Below are 13,526 nucleotides of genomic sequence, written 5' to 3' on the forward strand. Positions count from 1 at the left end.
GCTCATGCTGTGAAATGGGACTTTGGGACATTTCAGCCTGTGAAGGGCATAAACTTCAACTGTTGTATGTGAATATTTGAGTAATTGCTTAGGACAGAGTTTGGAGCAACCAGCCAAGCAGATGGTTCTGATTCCCTATGCATTTACTGATTATTCCAAAAACTAATGTTGTGTAGGTTTCTTTCAAAAATGAACATAGAATCAATGCAATTAATCCCACTGACAATGATTATAGCTCACTTTGTGCAAACCATTTCTGGTAACGTTACAGGTAATAATTCAATTAATTTGATCCATTATGTATAATGGTTTTACCTTGTGGGTCTGGGGAATAGAAAACGATCTTTTGATTTAAGATACATCTCTATTATTCATGAAACGTATGGTCCTGGAAAGGACGATCAATTCATGTAATTGATTTGATAGCCTTGTTGTGAGTAGAAGTGTTGAACATTATTTGACAGGAGGATATGAGAATTAAGTGATTCTATGCAGGATAGATTGAGATTCTAGTTTCTCTGTTGCTTGTTCCTGTTTTTGTCATCATAATGGAGTAAGGATCATTCATTTCCAACAAGAAAATGTCATGCAGGAATGATGACTTATAGCAGTTTTCTTAGATGATTTTCTTTATTGGTTTTTGTTTTTCTTGGAATTGGCATCCTCTTGCCATTTCTAATCTCATCTGTCCCATGATAAAAGGCCGGGGAATACAGAGAATGCTTTATTGGGATTCAAGACACCTGCTGCTTCACGGGAGAAGAAAGACACGTAAAGGTTTGGGTTAGGCTTCTTGAGATGGATACATCTTTTAATTCATGGAGGAACGTGAAGAGCAGGGTATGTTTGGGAATGCCTGCCTGCTTCTGGCTGACTGTGCAGGATGTGCATGCAAAGGGTCAAAGACTTCCATCCTCCCCCATGTGCACCCGCCTGTCTGGGCAAAACTCTGGCTTATCTTTTACTACAGGTGTGATAACATTCTTCTTTCATGACGTGTCTCCCTGAGAGCGAGGGTGGCATTCAGTTGGTCTTTGCATCCTCAGCTCATAATGGCCAGGCACACAATAAGCACACCACACATATTTTTACACTGAATGAATGAAAGCAAAAACTGCCCATGAGAGGATGATAAAAGGCTCATCTGAGGCATTAGACTTGAGTCTGGGGGCGGAGCCCTCCCCACAAATCCTCCTCTTTCTATCCTGCTTTATTCTGTCACTGCCTACAACAGAACCTCCTCATTCTCTTTGGGGCCACCAGCCCAGGACCCAGCCCACTCACCCTCAGCAAATGAAAAAAAAGCCCTGCTTATGGGAACAACAGAAGACATCGATTGGAATGACTTTATCTTCTTGCCTCTAAATTCACCAGCATCTGCATATTTTACTTTTATTCTCTTTTTATAAGTATGCTTTTTCCCATGAAACCCAAACTGTTACCTTGTCAGCATTCCCTCTGTCTCTCTTGCATTGCTCAAGTCTCCTCTCTACTGACTTTTACAAAAATTTTTTTGAGACAGAGTTTCACTCTGTCACCCAGGCTGCAGTGCAGTGGAGTGATCATGACTCACCACAGCCTCAAATTCCTGGGCTCAAGCAATCCTCCCATTTCAGCCTTTTTTGTACCTGGGAGTATAGGAGTGAGCCATGAGACCTGGCTAATTTAAAAAAAAATTTTTGTAGAGACAGGGTCTTGCTGTATTTCCCAGGCTAGTCTCAAATTCCTGGCCTCACACAATACCCCCACTTGAGCTTCCCAAAACAGTGGGATTATAGGTGTGCGCCGCCACACCCAGCCTCTACTGGCTTCTGGTCATGAGCTGTTAAATATGACGGTGTCTTTCCTGTCTTAAACAAAAGTTCCTGTCTCTCCTCTTCCAATTAAAAGCCATCTTTCCTCTCCCCTTCTTTAAAAGCTATTTACAGTCACTGTTTCTGCACCTACCGCTTAATGGAAGCTTTATTCTTGCTATAGCCATTGTGCATGGTGTCACCCATATTGTACTTGGCAGCTAAAGGTGCTGGATACAGCTGAACCCCATTCAACCTGGCTTCCAGGAAGGCCCCGCTCCAATTTTCCTTTCTGCTCATGATCTCTGTCCATCCCCTAAATTCAAGCTGGTGTGTGTGTTCTCCTGCACTGAAGCAGATATGGGGGCTGGAAATAGCTGCATTTCAAGCAAGGTCCCAGGAGATTGTTATACTCTGATCCCTCAGAATCACGTTTGCAAGTTCTCATATTTCTGAGATCTGCCCATACCTTCAATGTATGGTTTATGAAAGACTTTGGCAATCCACAACCCATTGGCGAGATCTGGACCACCGCCTGTTTCTGTGTTAAATTTTTTTGGAACACCACCACCTTCCGCCCACGCACTGAAGTATTTCTGTGGCTGCTTTCAAGGCGCCATGGCAGAGTTGGGTAGTAGCTGCAGCAGAGACTGTACAGCAGACAAAGCCTGAGAGACTTTCTATCAGACCCTTTGAAGGAAAAGTTTCCTGGCCCCTGGTTTAGAATCTCGCAGCTGTTTCTGGACATCAATAGCCTTCTTCACATGTGTATCTCTGCTCTGCTTCAGACCCGGAGAACCAACAGCTTATTGGAATCTCATGTGAACATGACACAGGCTCTTCAAACCCAACATTCAGTTGAGTTTACCATCTTCTTCCCAACTTGCCCGTCCTCTGGGTTTTATAACTCAGGAAAAAGTATCCCCACCCACTCCAGGGCCAATTCCTAAACACCCTTTCTCTCAGTCCTCTGTTCTAAAAGCACAGAGTCCTAATCATTCGGAATCACCTACTTTGCAGAGCGCTGAACCAGGACATCCCTCTGGCATTCCTGAGGAAATGCTCCTCACTTGTTGCCCCCATTTTTACACACTATCCTCAGAGCAGCACGAGCCTTCTCTTTAAATGGTGATCTTAACCATGTTTTCTCTTCTGCCTGAAACAGAAACCTTTCAATGGCTTCCCTTTGCCGTAAGGAGAAAAAACCCTAGTTCCTAGACACGACCTACAATGTCCCTCAGGATCCACCATCCAGTTTTCTCCTTATGATGTTCTGGTCCATATCCAGTCCGCAATCATTAAGCCCCAGAATTAAAAGTGTGGCTACCATTCCCAGAAAACACTGTGTGCATGCTTGCTTCGGGTTTTTGCAGGTGCCGTTTCTTCTGCCTGCCTGGAGTACTTTTCCAGCCTGACCCCTTCCACGATGTAACTCTCCTTGCTTCTCACTCTCAGGCTAGATGTCACAGCTAGATGGGGTTCCACACCGTAATGAGGGTCCCTTAATGTTATTCATGCTCCAAGGCATGAGTCATGTGTTGTTGGGGATTGCCTATGTCTATGCTTAAAAGGAAGGTTCATTGAAAATCTGAATTCAAGCTTCTTTGCTGATCATAGCACTGGCTGGACATATGGGAAGGATATGATAAATATGCCTTAAAAATATAGACTATTTCATGAATACATAATGCAGACCTTTGGTATTTTTAAATTTATTTTCCTTAGAAAGAGAGCTTGGAGGAAATCAATTAGGTAGCTGTGACAGTAGCCAAGGGCAGAGCTCAAAGCCTGATTTTATGGAATAATAGAAAGGAGGAGTGAATCAGAGTAAAGGCTGTATCAGCCCACTCAACGTAAAATTATTTTAAGATAATGTATATTTAAGACAATATATGGTATTAAACAGCTATACTTTACTTAAATAATTGCTTCCATATGCTTCAAAAAATCACCTGATTGTAGACCAAATTGTAGAAGGAAATTTTAAAAACACACTAATTTTCTATTTAGAAAATTTTATTTAAAAATTGTGAAATGCAGAAATTTGACAACTTCAGTTTTTATAATGTGAAATTAAAATCATAGAATACATATAACTAGTAACTAAACTATGTAATTTTGTATGTTACATATAATACTTACTGGGTAGACCATGTAAAAACAAAAAATATATATAAAATAATAAAAACATTCTCTCAATTATAAATGTTTGTTCAGCGCCATAGAGCAATAATATAGTTTTTCAGTTGTCTTGCACTAATGTAAAAGAACAGAGGCCAATTTAATACATAAGTAATGGCTATGCACCAGCAGAAGGCTAATTATGTCATTATGTAATGTGCAAATGAAGACTTTGCAGCAATTTTAATAGGACAAGCCAGACTAGGCTTCAGTCATCTTAGCAGATGGAGTGATATGGGCGTGCCAACCTGGCAGCACCCTGCACTTGTCTCCTTCCGGTCAGCAGAAGTCCTGCTGGATCTGATCCTTACTCAAACAAACCTTCACTGGCAGAAAGTGTAGTCATTTCAAAAGCACATGGAAAAATACTCCTTAAATTAAGGTTTTTGATTTGTTAATTTATCTCATGGTGACCTCTTACATTGATTATGCCTTCAAATACTACATTGATGGTTGAGCACATTCATTCTTCAGAAAGGAAATTTAATCATGGCAGAGACCGCAGTTCAAATGATGGTTCATGATGCGCAAAGTCAAAGCCAAGTCAATGGCCAGTTAAACTTTAATCACGAAAAAGTCATCTTCTCGCTCCCAACCCAATTGTGGCAATTTCATCACTTGAAATTAGTGTTGTCAATTTTATTTAATTTTATGGGTTATGCACCCTCTGAATACACAAAATTGTTTTAAATTTTACCCTAACACACTATTATAAACTCATTAATGAAATAAAAAAAAAACATCCTCTATAATTTGGTCTATGATTAATTTGGATGTTTACTTTTGTGGCTTATATATGTTAGAAACATATGGCACAAACATAAAATATATCTAGTTATATATTTATACATATTTAAATATAGTGCTGTTAAAAGATAATTTTCAGAAAGGGTAAAATCATGACTCTCACACATATATAAAAGTTCATGACTTTGAGTCATTAATCAATGAGGGAATGAGGCAGATGTTAGAACTCATTCACCAGAAAAGTCAAAACAGCACAAATATATCTGGAACAAAAGAATTGAATCACAAAATGGCAGCACAGTTGGCTTTTCCAAAAGTGGAGAGGGAAGTCAATGAAACCTGTCTGGCCAAGACCCAGTTTGCACACATACCTGTACCTTCAATTTACAGAGAGATGCAAAGGCTCGTGGCTGGATCCCACTGCATGGAAAGGGGTGCTTTGTGGCAATGTTTAGGTGTTCACCTAAACAAAATTTTCTCTGCAATAAAAATGATTGAATGTTAAACTGAAGTTCAATGAGGAAACTTTTTTAAAACTTCAAATGAGATCCATACATTACTCAAGTATGAATAATTTAATGCCGAGCACCTGAAGAAGACTGCTCAAATATGAATATTTCTGAGATATTTCTGATAAGACATATAATTTTTTAAAATTATATTTTGGACTCTGGTACATGTGCACATCCTGCATCCTGCAGGAAAGTTGCATAGGCACATACATGCTATGGTGGTTTGCTGTCTCCATCCCCCCAACTCCCCGTCACCTACATCAGGCATTTCTCCCTGTGTTATCCCTCCCCATCCTCCCATCCTCCCCGTCCCCCGCTGTCCCTCCCCTACCTCCACTCCACCCCCGCAACTAGCCCAGTGAGTGTTGTTCCCTTCCCTGTGCCCAAGTGTTCTCATTGTTCATCACCTGCCTATGAATGAAAACATGTGGTGTTTGGTTTTCTGTTCTTGTGTCAGTTTGCTGGGAATAATAGTTTCTAGATTCATCCATGTCTCTACAAAGGACATGAACCCGTCGTCATTTTTTATGGCTGCATAGTATTCCATGGTGTATATGTGCCACATTTTCTTTCTCCAATCTATCATTGATGGGCATTTGGGTTGATTCCAGGTCTTTGCTATCATAAACAGCACCACAACGAACATACATGTGCATGTGTCTTTATAATAGAAAGATTTATAATCCTTTGGGAATATAGCCAGTAATGGGATTGCTGGGTCATATTGAATTTCTATTTCTAGATCCTTGAGGAGTCGCCACACTGTCTTCCATAATGGTTGAACTAATTTACACTCGCACCAATAGTGTAAAAGTGTTCCTTTTTCTCTACATCCTCTCCAGTATCTGTTGTCTCCAGATTTTTAATGATTGCCATTCTAACTGGCGTGAGATGGTATCTCAATGTGGTTTTGATTTGCAAAGACATATTATGTATTTATCGTATCATTATTTTTTTCTGAAATGGAGGTCTCGCTCTGTTACCCAGGTTGTAGTTCAGTGACATGATCATACCTCACTGCAGCCTCCAACTCCTGGGCTCAAGTGATAGCCTCCCAAGTAGCTGGGACCACAGGTATGCGCCACCATGCCCAGCTATTTCAAAAATATATATTGAAGTTACACATTCATATATGTAGATATGTATACATATGCACATGTACATGATTATAAGGAACAGTCCTGCCTGGAGGGTAAATGAGAGAAAACAACCAGCCTGAGAAGCTGGGGGTTGAAAGGAAAATGCCTTTCTAACTATCAGCAGAGAGGAAACACACGCAGAACTGAGAGGTTTAAATTTCATGGCAGCCCGGCCAGCAAGTGATCAGAGAGATTTGCATCACATATTCAAATGCAACGAAAATAGGTGTCAATATTGATTATCTTTCATCTGAAGAATTCAGGAGTCATATTTTCCAATAGCAGGTGCTAAGAACTTTTATCTCTCCACTTTGTTGGGTAAACAAGTCACTGGACCAAGTCATGGTACCTATAGAAATGCAATAATCTCTGCTTAAATTTTCTGGTAATGGGGTGGGATGGAGAGTCTATTGTTATACATTTTAAGCTGCATAATGTAAATAATATTATTTTTGGTACTGTAAAATTCTTTGAAGGATTTTCAATGTAAATGAAAATGACTCTCTGAAGACTGGAGAAATTGTTGAAAGGCAGGATTTTCTTACTTTTGGCCTTTTGTCCAATTCATCTAAAAATCACAGCTTGTCTTCTGAAATAGCCGGTACCATTTGAAATACCCGGTTGAAATGGTGTTTGAGGATGAGCTTAAATGGTTGAAAAGTGAATTTTTAAGCAGGTCTAAGTAGATGAAGGCTTTCTATAAGTGTTGTAGTCATCTGCTTAAAGTCTTTCACTTAAGGAGGTAATAGTTGACTCATTCATATAACTAATATGCTTCATGTAAAATAATGTATGCTATTTGCGAATTTGAGTTATTTAAAAATGTTTTTGGGTTTCTAGTGCATAGCCTATAAAGCCAGGTATGTGGAAATTTACAATCCAATTTTCCTTGTAGGAATCAGCTCCTGCCCCTATCAAACAGATATTTCTTCTTCCATTTTCTTTGGTTGTTATGCAGTCATAGACTGGCCTTTAAACTAAATATGCTGCCCCATGGAGCACCATCCACCACACCAATATTGAAGAAAAAAGGATATAGCTCATTAAAACAGTGGCATTTTTTTGTAAAATGGAAATAACGACAGTATTTCCAAAAGATTATTAGATTTTAGAACTTTATTACACTCCGCTGACCCAACAAGGAGCTACATTTTTGTGCCAATTATTTAATGAAAGGGTCATAAAAGAATGTTCAATTGTCTGGAAATATGTCCCAATCTCCCTCCAGAAAATTAGTATTTTGTTGTTGTTAAATGAAGTGAAAGTTAGGGAATAACTTGCTGAGGGGCTTCACTAGAAAGCCAGTAAGGCATTTTAATTACATACTAGGGCCGATTCCAGCAACTGTTAACAGGCACCCATAAATGCCAGATGTAGAGCAGTCGAATTTCTTTATTTGTAGCATTATCATGCATTCTTTCAATATGCAGAAATCCTCTTTATGGCCATTCGCACAGGTGTGTCTACCTGTGTGTTTAAAAGAGTGACAGTATTTCTCCCCATCACAAGATCAAAAACTGCTTTCCAAAGTCAACCTGCACAAACACTGGCTGTTTCACTGCTGTGTGGATTGGTTTTCACCACCTGCTCTACTGGCTCCACTCTGGGGCTTTGGAGGCCTTTAGCTCATATAAGACCCATTGTGGTTTGTGGTCAGCAGAATAATAGCTCCAAATATGTCCAAGTCCTAATTCCTGGAACCTAGAAATACAGTAGGTTACATCACCAAAGGGACTTTGCAGACATAATTAAATTAAGGATCTTGAGATGAGGGATTATCCTGGATTGTTGGATGGGCCCAAATTAATCATGTGAGTCTGTAAAAAGCAGAGAACCTTTCCTAGCCAGGGCCACAAAGATGCAGGAGAAGAGAGGCACAGACATGAAAGATGAAAAGGACACACCTTACTGTTGCTGGCTTTGAAGATGGAAGGGACCATGGGCCAGGGAATGAGGGTGGCCTCTAGAACCTGAAAATGACCAGGTCTGGTAATCAGTAAGGAAATGGAGACCTCAGACTTCATCAAAGAACCGAATTCTGCCACCCACTTGCACAAGCCTGAAAGTGAATTCTTCTCCAGAGCCTTCAGAGTAGAGCTTAGCTCAGCTAATACCTTGATTTTACTGAGATCCACATCAAACTCCTCTCCTACAGAACTGTGAGAAAATATATGTGAGATAATATATGTGTAATGTATAAGTGCAACATTTATAGTAATTATATATAACAGCAATAGACCACTGATACAGAATTCTCAGCTTGGCTCTTAACATCCCCTGCTCCCCATTAATTCTGAGACATCATTCTTCATAAATCATAGCAAAAATCTAGTAATGAAGATTTTTAAAAATTTATTTAATTTTTTTTATTGCATTTTAGGTTTTGGGGTACATGTGAAGAACATGCAAGATTGTTGCATACGTACACACATGGCAGTGTGATTTGCTGCCTTCCTCCCCATCACCTATATCTGGCATTTCTCCCCATGCTATCCCTCCCCAACTCCCCACCCCCCGCTGTCCCTCCCCTATTCCCCACAGACAGAAGATTTTTAGGAAGAATAAATACTATTCCCTTAAATTGAAGGTAAGATGCATTCTGGTTTTTTTTTTTTAGATAATAAAATGTACACAGAAAAAAAAGATCTTTATCTTTGAGTTAAGAACATATGGTATTTATTGGTGGCTAAATGTAGGGAGTATCCAATGGTGGCCAAATATAGGGAGTATCCCAGTTTATATAAAAACATCTGTTTTCCTAGTTCTTTTAAAGATTTGTCTCACATTTATTCATGTTCTGTTCCCCCAAAATTTCCCCTTTCTGAAATGCAGACATAATTAGAAGGCAGTTAATATTCGCCTCCTTACCTCTGCGTGCACTAGCGTTACATGTTCAGAGCTCAAAAAGGTTTACTACTGCTCAGTTGATTCCATAATACATTCCTTACACACAGGAAGAACACTGGTGACTTAAAACAGAGTTAACACATTCTAAAGAATTTCAAGATTATTAAAAGGAATGGCCCTTTTGTGATTAGCAGTAATTCTCAAAATTATAACTTGTAACCATGTCAGACTAGCACAAGAGCTGTTATTGCATGCATTGGTTGTGGTTCTAGCATAGAAATGAAATAGACAGCAAGAGTTGCTGGAACAATTTCTTCCTCAAAGTCAAACCTTCTACAACTGGAGTTTGAAGTGTCAACTCTTACCATAAGCTGGTAATGATTGATTTTATGTGGTGTATGTGTGTGTGTGTCTGTGTGTGTGCGTGCATGTGCACATGTGTGCAGGCATGCTTGCATCTGTGTGTAATTGTTTAATGTGTATGTCTTGTATGCCTTGCAAGAATCTGCAAAAGTTGCATGGTGGGAAATGTGAAGAAAATGGAGGAAGGGCTTTACCTTCTCTTGCCAGCAAAATTTTAACTGAGTTAGGTTTAAGATTTTGCAATATGGTTTCAAAAAGACATTCTCAAGGGCCTGTGCTGAAAAATGTAAGTTCAGATGCTGCTTCAATATGACCTTTTTTTCTCTTCAAGAGATGAGAAAGAGGGATAGATATCTTTTCTGTTGGTTTCAGAAGTCAGCTTGATCTGAAGCCACCTTATTTACATTAAATAGTGGAATCTGGGTTGTGTAATAGTGTGTGGAACAGTGCAGATGGTAGAATTTCAGAAAGTTTTTGCTCTCACTGCTTATGAGTCTAGTTAGACTTCCTAGAGAAACATCAGGTGGTTTATTTTTGCCATACTGCCTTTTAAGAATAGCTTTTTTTTTCTTTTTCTCTTTCTTTTCTTTCTTTTTCTTTCTTTCTTTTCTTTCTTTCTTTCTCTTTCTTTCTTTCTTTCTTTCTTTCTTTCTTTCTTTCTTTCTTTCTTTCTTTCTTTCTTTCTTTCTTTTTCTTTCTTTCTTTCTCTTTCTCTCTCTCTCTCTTTCTTTCTTTCCTTCTTTCTTTCTTTCTTTCTTTGAGGTGGAGTTTCGCTTTTGTTGCCCAGGCTGGAGTGCAATGGCATGATCTCGGCTCACCGAAACCTCCGCCTCCTAGGTTCAAGCGAAGAATCTCGTTTTTTTTTTTTTTTTTTTTTTTTTTCCAATCTTGGTTGTCCTAGCTCTCAGAGACCAGCCTCATTACAATATGTGCTGTCTCAGCTGTCTTCTATATCTTTAAGATTAAGATATCTGAAGAAATAAATATCTAAAATTTTAGCTCAGTGCTATGTGTAGTATTCTGCCGCCATGGTTTCAAATCTTGTTTAACATAGAACCATCTATATGGCCCACTCAGAATGCCAGCTCTGAGTTCATGGGAGAGTTACAATGGGTAGATTAGAGTATTCAGAGGGACTGTGGTAGTTCACACATTGGACATCCAGAATTTCAACTATTTGTAGAAAGCTTGTTTTTTTTAGTTATGCCTGATGAGCAAGATGCCCAGTGTTTATACAAGCTTTTCAAGCACCTATAAAAATGTTTACATCCTGGAACAAAGTATTGCCTCCAAAATACAAAAGGAAACTATAAAATTTAAATGAATAATAACCTCAAAATCAAAATGAACATAATCTTTGTGCAAGTGGATTTTATTTTTTAAAAATTAATGTGCTATGTGGATATGTCCAAGTTCAGATTCCCAGAAGCTAGCCTTGAGATGAGAACTGGTATGCAAGTTACTTAATAAAGAGGTATGCTGGCCGACGAATTGGCTCACTCCTGTAATCCCAGCACTTTGCAAGGCCAAGGTGGGCAGATCACTTGAGGTCAGGAGTCCAAGACCAGCCTGGCCAACGTGGTGAAATCTTGTCTCTACTAAAAAGACAAAAATTAGCCAGGCGTGGTGGCACACGCCTGTAATCCTAGCTATGGGAGGCTGAGACAGGAGAATCACTTGAACCTGGGAGGCAGAGGTTGCAGTGAGCCAAGATTGCACCACTGCACTCCATCCTGTGCGACAGAGCAAGACTCTGTCTCAAAAAAAAAAAAAGAAAAAAGAAAAAAAGTATGCAGATAATTCTGTAAGGCAGTGAGTGAAGCAGGTGAGGGAAACCAAGCAAGGGTGTGATTTCAGATATAGTCCCATAGAGGTTGACTCTGCCGGTGGCTCTGGAGTGTGAGTTGGGCTTCAGAATTAGCCCCACTCTAAGCAAAAGAGCTGTATTCCATCCAACCCTCTCAACTCGGTGCAGCTGTGAATCATTGGTCAAGGGTCCTCCCTGGGTTGGAGAGGAACTAAATTCCAAGGCACGGCAGTGTTTCTGGGGAAAAGCCGCAAGCATCAAGTTTTTAGCAGCCACATTGGCAAGAGGGGAATCTTCAGGGCTCCTGTGAGAGGACCTAACATTGTCCTCTAAAGACTGCTTCCAGGAGGCTGAGGTAGGAGAATCCCTTGAACCTGGGAGGCAGAGGTTACAGTGAGCCGAGAGCGAGCCATTGCACTCCAGCCTGGGTGACAAGAGAGAGACTGTCAAAAAAAAAAGCCTGCTCCTGATGATGGTCATTCCTTGCAACGCATTAGGACATGTTCCCAACCTATGACACCAGCCACTGGATAGAGACACAGCAGAACAGCTAACGCCCCAACTCCAGTCATTCCTGTTTGGTTCCACAGCCATTTCTTTGGAGTTCTGCTGTCTTGTGTCTTTGCTGCCTCAAAGCTTGGCTCTGTCCATTGGTAAATGGATGACTACACCTCCTATGAATGCAAGTTGTTTTTCATCCATAAGGTGTAAATAAGAATAGTTGCCTTACAAGTTTATAAGAGGATTAAATTAGATACTTCAGTAAAGTCATCTGCATATAGTAAATCTTCAGGGAGTGTTAAATACCTCTGTCTTGTTGAAGATTTTAAGGGAACTAAAAATTGCATACCTGCCTTAAAGAGTTGTTTTTTATTATCACTCTAAATAAGATATTGTTTCTTGGTTTTAGCTGAGTTTCTCTTGCCCTAAGTTAGTATTCTTTCTCCTCCTCCTCCTTCTTCCTCTTCCTTCTCCTCCTTCTTTCTCCCTTTCCTCTTTCTCCACTCATTCCAATTTTTCTCCTTATACTTCTTTTCCTTCTTTTTTTCTAATTCTTCTTCATCATCTTTGTCTTCTTGTAATTCTAATTTTTTTCTAATTCTGATTTTTCTTCTTCAGTTTCTCTGCTTCCTCCTATTCCTGCTCCTTCTCCTCCCCTTTTTTCTGTAGATACACGCAAACATTTTCCATAGCCTTTAAGAGAAACTTAGCTGCGTTGCAGCCTGTCTGGAAATTCCTTAAGTATAGCCAGACAGATCTCCCACATGACTGCATTCGTCATACATAGCAGGCAACTGGGAAGTGTTGAGTCTGGAGGTGGAGTAAAGTGGTTGGATTGAGATCCCTGCTTTGCCAAGTGCCAGCCTGTTTGACTCTTATGAACATTTCTGAATGTCAACCTCTCCATCTGTAACATTTTAACAGTGATGCCAACTAACATTGCAGAGCTGTTGCAATGTAAAGGAGATATCATATGGAAAATCGGCTGGCTTACCATATGACATTGATTAATAAATAACGAATCCTGGAAGGAATTACACTTGTGCCACCAGCATATAGGGAACACCTGTTATATGCCAGGCAATTTGCTAAGTACTGGTTCTATCAAGAAAGCTATCTTCTCTGATGAGCCTTTTACATCTTTTATGAAGAAAATGTTTTTAGTGTAGCTTCGAAATTAACTGGTAGATTTGTTTTCTACCAGAGAGTGATGAGATAATCTGAAAGTTTTTGGATCTTAAACCAGAGCCACCAAAATATATATTCTCTTTCCTTTTGTGGGACCTGAAACAGATTTGTGTCATTATGTCATTCTCATTCTTGTCATGTTATGCACAAAATCAGCTTCTTGACCCACTCCTTTCTTATCATTTTAGAACACATCTAGACATCTTTAATCCATAGACACTACCTTTGTCATGTTTTTTCCTGCTTATGTTTTCAGAACAACTATTCTAGACAACTTATTTTCTTTTGCCATATTTTTGAACATTCAGAACGAGTATCCTCACATTTCTCCTCTTGCTTCTGGTGACCCAGATCTTTATCTCAACTGGAAAGCTGTCATGCCCTGTGTTTCTATTTTGAAATATGTACCTTGTTTACTGGATTATATTTGTCTGAGAAAGTGTATCAG

This window comes from Sapajus apella, unplaced genomic scaffold, assembly GCF_009761245.1.
Source record: "Sapajus apella isolate SASKATOON/1434 unplaced genomic scaffold, GSC_monkey_1.0 scaffold17, whole genome shotgun sequence".
NCBI classification, from domain to species: domain Eukaryota; kingdom Metazoa; phylum Chordata; class Mammalia; order Primates; family Cebidae; genus Sapajus; species Sapajus apella.